The following is a 6345-nucleotide window of genomic DNA, read 5'->3' as shown; positions in this document are numbered from 1 at the left end:
GTCCAGTTCTGGGCTCCACAGTACAAGAGGGATGTGGAGCTGCTGGAGAGAATCTGGGGCTACAAGGATGATCGGGGTCTGGAACATCTGCCCTATGAGGAGAGGCTGAGGGAGCTGGGCCTGTTCAGCCTGGAGAAGAGAAGGCTGAGAGGGGACCTGATCAGTGTCTATAAGTACCTCAAGGGAGGCAGTGAGGAGTATGGTGCTGGTCCCTTTTCACTGGTGGCCACTGACAGAACTAGAGGAAACAGCTGGAAACTGAAGCACCAAAAGTTCCACAGGAACTTAAGGAAAAATTTCTTGACAGTGAGGGTGACAGAGCACTGGAACAGGCTGCCCAGAGAGGTTGTGGAGTCTCCTTCTCTGGAGATCTTCCAAACCCGCTTGGACGCAGTCCTGTGCCACGTGCTCTAGGTGACCCTGTGTGTGCAGGGGGGTTGGACTAGATGACCTCTAGAGGTCCCTTCCAACCTTAAGCATTCTATGATATCATAATGCACAGGATTGCTGCGTGCTGCAATACATTGAGTTTGGTGTTAAAGTAATATGTTGCATGCAAGTGCTTTGTTTGTAGCTTACAATTAAGTATCACTTCAGACAGCGAAAGCAGTTGTATGTGGCTTGGCACCGTATACCTTTTTCTGAAGGAAAAAAAGACATAATAATTCAAATAATATTGAAAATACAGTATATGTTGATATTATTATTAAATGGCATAGGCTGCACTTAAAAAAAATCATTTTGATTCTGATAAAAATGCAAAGAATGCATAAAAGAAGAAATCTCACAGCAGCCTGACATGATTTTTCATCTGTGCACTTGCACTACACCTTGATTCAGCACAACTGAAAATGATTCAGTGAGTTCAGCTGCTAAGGAATGAAGTGGGTGTTTCCAAATGCCAGTCAACAGGAAAATGAGAAAAATGCTGTGGACCTGACTGCTAGTGTGTAGAAGTAGAAAATGAAAATGAAATGGCAATGTGCTTGGGAGTCCTAGCTGATACGGATACAAAATATACTTAAATACTTTAAATAACTTCTATGAGAACAAAATTTTGAAGTTCAAAGTAGGTAGAGTTTTATTCTATCAAGCTATTTTAGCTAAATAATGCCAAGCAAATAGCAATTGATCTTTTCTACAGACATAACTGGAATGATCTTGCTTTGTATCTGATGTCTAAACAGTTTTTAAATAGTTGTGTTATTAGTATCTGCTGCCCTTTCAAAGGATTTACTTATAAACTTAGTTTACTGTTAAAGTCTGAATTCTTACTTGAACTAATAGGTCTAAATGCCTTGTAAGAAAACCTAATATAAATAAGGCAAGTTATTATCATGGACAAATGAATGAATGATCGTTCCCTTGTACAAGTGAATGTCACCTACTTCAGTCAGGTCACATTTTTAAATGAATATGCATAAATACTAGAGAATAGGAGGGATGGTTTCTAAAGTTTCTATAGTATTAATTAGTTTGATGACTTATGTTTCTATTTCCCACTGTCCTCGCGCTGTCTTCCAAAGACCTGCTTTTGAACCGGTCAGTGCTAGAAATATCGCAAGACATGTCATAGCTAGCCATGAGAAATATTGATCTCTGGGGAGAGGAGAATGTAGTAACATTATACGAAAAGCTCAGTTAGTTATGTCTACCCGGTGCCCTTTTTTTCTATTCCTTAAGGATTAGCCAAGTTAGCAGTACTGTCCCTTCCAGTAGCATCAATACTTGGAAACAAACAAATAAAAAGTCCTCAGTTGTCACCAGTTTCTCTTGCCACATAGATTTCAGATTCCTTATATTTTAAAAAGCTCTCTAATAACCAGTCAGAAAATGTAGGGAACAAGAAGCATGCTAAGTTCTCCCAAACTAGACCTCGCAAAGGAGAAGTGTGAGGAGTTCCCCTCTTTGCAGTTCCAGAGTATAATTACACAACTCAGAAGTGGAGGTGAAGATAGTTGTCTGAGTAAAATATGAAAAGGATTTTAAAGGTCACTTCAAATGTATCAGTATTGATGAGAGTGATGGAGACGCAGTTGTATTGGGGGTGTTCTGTCTCATTAGCCGCAACCATAAACATCAGCAAAATTGCATGGAAGAACAGAAGAATGTAGAGGATTCTCACCTTCACATGGTGAGATAAGGTTAAATCCAAGTAATTTTAACAAGGCTGGTAAAAGTGAATGACAAGCTTGTAACGTAGCGTTAAGGATGTACTGCTTTCTGAACATTGACTTCAAAGCAATGTTTTGTTTACAGGTTTCCTAAAAAAAAAAAAAAAAAAAAAAAAAAAATTGATCCAGCTACGGCTAATTGATATCAAAAAGCAGTGGTGTATTCAGTAAGGGAATTTTCCAGCTGAGCTTACAAATTTGAAAACAGATAATCTTGAATAAAAGAAGACACTAGCTTTAGTATTCTTTTGCTTGTTGATAGCAACTCAGTATCTGTTGACAGAATTATTGACACCAGATGTAATCAGCTCTTATTTTACAGGATGGAAAAAGTGATGTTTTCTTGCTCTAATACCCTTTATCTTCTTTACAAAGTTTGAACAAGTGACAAAGTGTTGTGTTAACAATATGTGTGTTAACAGCTAGTTAAAACTATATTTAGAAATGTAGGCATGCAATATTAATAAAACTGAGTACCTATCATATTTAAAACATTTTACTCAACAGAGAATGGGAGTATAAATCAGAAAGTTTTAAAAGATGTTTAGCTACTAGCCCTACTGGAGGATTCAGAAATGCTCATATTTCTTTCTTTTTGGTTTGTCTGTTTTTTGAAGTCTGTTTTGCATTACTTTTGTGTTTTTGAAACTATAAAATGCTCAAAATGGATCATTATTTTTGAAAATAAGATGAAAATCCTCATGTTATATGTGTGCTTTTGACTGACACGGAAACTGTCCAGAGCTCAAATGATTTTCTCATGTAATATTGTTATTTGCTTATTTTTACAGAGAGCATAATGCATGCTCCTCTAGGGCTTTGTTCTCCTTTCCCTGTTTCACTACATATCTTTCATGCATACTTGCTGTTTTAGACAACACAGGCAGATGGTTCTTTTTATCCTCTCCAGGTCTCTCAGCGTGAGCTCCCTTGTAGTCCTGTTCCCATGTTGCTCTCAGTACCTTTTCCTCTTACCTTGTTTGTTTGTCGTATAGGTAATGATACTCCTTACAGCTGCTTCTTCTGAACTGGGTTTCCATCTCCTAAGTCAAATATAGTCACACAAAAGTGTGTCAACCTTGTTGACTTCTGCTCAGCAATCTATTCAGCCCATAAGCACAGTCTGAAAAAGCCTTTGTACTCCATATTGTGCACTCTCAAACTCAAAGTAGCTGTTTGATAATATTAAGAGGTGATCGTGAGTGGATGGAGGAGGTTGCAGTGTTCTGGAGGGGTGCTTTTGGCTATTACTGTTTTGTCATTTGTGGCAATTGCATGTAACTAGATTGTCCAAAAGAGTCAGTGTTGTCTGGTTCATATGTAGCAGTCAAGGGTCAAACATGAATGACTTTCAAGTAGAAACCACAAACAACAAAAATGTCTAATTAATTTAAACCAGGAGGATTCTGCTAATGGTCTGCTGATCAATTCTCTGTCTTAACGTAACTTTATAGTTTGTGTTGTCTTCAATAGTTTCAGATTAAGAATATTTTTTTCTTAGATTTGCATTGCATTTCAAGTTTAATCTGCATTAATGCTGCATTTAAATTTTTTGAAGAAATGGATCTAACCACCTATCTACTAGCCATCCATTGAGAAACATCTGTGATGGTCAGCACTTACTGTATTCATATTGTACACAAGGATGTTAAATGAGTAGAGAGAAGCGATTGCTGCCAATTACCCAGAAATCATGCCACACAGCATTACTATTCACATTTAGGACCTCTGTCTCTGATTGTCTATCTGCACAGTGAAATCTATTTTGTTTTGAGAAATATAATGGGTTATGAACAGGAAAACCTGTAGAACATTTTAATCCTTGTATGTTTAGGATGGTTACTGTTAAAGTGCTGATTTCCACAGTTTCTCCTCACATTGTTGGTATCTGTTACTATTATCTATTCTTTTTCCTCTTTATTTGGCTTTTCGCTCTTTAATCACCTAGGAAACTTAGCATGCATATAATCTCTTCATTACAACGTATACTTCTCCTATCTTTGTTTGAGAGGAAAAGGGGCTTCATATAGCATATTTCTTCTCACAGTTCCCTCTGAAGAATGTATATCCCCTTCTTATATGCAAGTTTTTATTTCCTGGAACTGAAAAGTAGAATTTTAGTATATATATATTTTTCCCTTCCTTCCCAATACCTAGAACCTAACTGATAATAGTAGAACATAACTCATAATCTAGCAAAGTTAAAACCTTCGCAAGGTAAAGGAAACCCCAAAACACTAATGTCTTCTGTATTTTATGAACTATCATTGCATGCAGAGTTCAGCTATCATTTTGATATTAGAGATGTAGCTCTTGGCACCAGACGAGAGGCACCAGTACACACTGAACTCTTTTATTCTTGTGATTTTATGATGGAAGTATATGGTTCCTCTCCTTATGTGAAAAGAAGTAAGCTCTTGTGTGAATGCTCATCAATCAAACTAGGCTCGCTACTGCGCAGACTGTTTAGCTTTACCTTAGAGACAAGTTTATCGTAGAGCACAAACATAGTCCTTTGAAAGCTCACTTGGCACCTAGCTGTTGAGTTCACGTTTTCATAGCAATGCTAACAATTTTTGTCTTTTTTCATCATTTTGAAATTCCTTCTACTTCATCTTCCTTATGCTGTCTGGACGCACCACAGCTGATAAGATGCAACCTTTTCTTGGCCATTACAGGAAGTCTGCAGGAGAAGCAGCTGGCTAAAGAAATATTGCTTTCATTTAACAATATTGCTTTTTTTTTTTTTTTCCCCTCCAAAAGTGTTTAAAAGTGTTGACTATTTGAAGATAAAGATAGGCAAAGAACAAAATATTGATGTTTTGCCCTGTCATAAATGGGAGGAAAGCCTTAGAATGAGTGAAAATTGTCTCTTGTTTGAGAAAGTGAAAGAAATGTATTTTTTTCATTCTTATCAAAATTAGAGTATCTAAAATAACCCTAGATTTTCTTTCTACCATGGAAGCTTCCTATAGATCCTGTTCTCTCAAGGAAGAGTATTATCCATAAATATATAAAACAATGAAATATTTCAAAATACATATTTAAGCACACATTTTATCTTGTGCTTTCCAGGCCTGGTTAACGCTAGTTTTAGGTGAGCAATGGAACTCTAACACTGGCTGTCTAACTATGATTAATACTCAATGCTGCCGTGCAGCATCTTCACAATAATAGTCAAGATTTTAGGCACGATATGAAGTATGGCTTAGAAATGTGTAAAGATTTCAGCAGGAGAGGCTTGGAGCCTTGTTCAGTTCTGAACCAAGACCTATTTGCAAGTCAGTCTCAGTTCGTTGTTGTATCTGGTGAAGGCAGGAGGTGACACCTTCCTAATTTTTGTGGCTGATGCCTTCTTTGCAGATAATTGCTGCATAGTTAGGTCTTTCGAAATACTTGCTGTTGATCTAAGAGAAACAGAAATATGAAAATACTGGTTAAATAGTTGTGAACAGCGTGTGGAATTGGAGGAGGGGGGAAGATACGATTATCCTCTCTTAGGCTTTCTCCCCCGCTCCTGAATAAGAAAGTGCTGTCGGGGCTGCAGGAGCATAACTACTGCTGTTTCTAAGCTGCACTTACGTATGCAGCTGCCATAAAAAGGATCATTATGGGCAGCAGGGGTTATCGGGCACAATGCACTGCATGATTGTTGCTGAAAAGCTTCCATCAGCACCCCTGGGCAACTGGGGAGGAAGCAGGGAGGATGTGCCACAGGTCAGAGATGGCACTAGGACTGCAAATGCCAATCTGTGCAGAAAATGACGGTTTCATTCACAGAATAGATTACGTGTATACAAAAGATCTAGAATGCAGCCTATGTTGCTAGTAGGGAAAGATAACTAGCCTTCTGAAAGGGAGCATCTCTTTGATACCAGATTTTGTTTCCATATATTCCATATACATCTCAAGTTCTACATATTTTGAAAATTTGTGGAGGACTCAGTCTCCTGCTCATTTAACCTTTGACAGACTTTTGTAAGTGTTTTTGTCAAATGAGATTTATTTAAATGCTTTTAAGACATTTTTAAAATTTTGTCAGTAGCAAATACCTCAGAAGTGACGGGCTTAAGACACTGTGTAACATGAATTTAAACACCTCAAACTAGGAGCTGACTTTCTTCCGATATATCTGAGGGTGATGATGGAGACTTTCAAAGACCTCCAACAA

The sequence above is a fragment of the Tinamus guttatus genome, unplaced genomic scaffold, assembly GCF_059628265.1.
Source record: "Tinamus guttatus ecotype Peru unplaced genomic scaffold, ASM5962826v1 Tinamus_guttatus_pri_ptg000288l, whole genome shotgun sequence".
NCBI classification, from domain to species: domain Eukaryota; kingdom Metazoa; phylum Chordata; class Aves; order Tinamiformes; family Tinamidae; genus Tinamus; species Tinamus guttatus.
The sequence above is the reverse complement of the archived record's forward strand: the minus strand, read 5'-3'. Positions refer to the sequence as shown.